Source organism: Chrysemys picta, chromosome 22, assembly GCF_011386835.1.
Source record: "Chrysemys picta bellii isolate R12L10 chromosome 22, ASM1138683v2, whole genome shotgun sequence".
Lineage (NCBI taxonomy): Eukaryota > Metazoa > Chordata > Testudines > Emydidae > Chrysemys > Chrysemys picta.
This window is the reverse complement of record NC_088812.1, coordinates 12,257,309-12,257,550: the sequence shown is the minus strand read 5'-3', so window position 1 is coordinate 12,257,550 and position 242 is coordinate 12,257,309.

Sequence of the window (242 nt, the reverse complement as noted above, 5' to 3'; positions counted from 1 at the left end):
GGACTGGAATCAGGACTCCTGGGTTCTTCCCTTGGCTTTGCCACAGACGGGCATGGGAGGGGTGTTGACCCCAGGGGACCCCTCTTTGCCCAGCCCCCCCGGCGGCAGGATGCAGGAGGGGCCAGGCTCGTTCCCATCCTTGAGCAGAGACAGGCCAAACCCCCGGCAAGCTAGAGAGCATGGGTCTGCCAGGCCCATGGCCCGCACCCCACCCCCAGCCAGCGCTTATTGCAAAGGGGGTG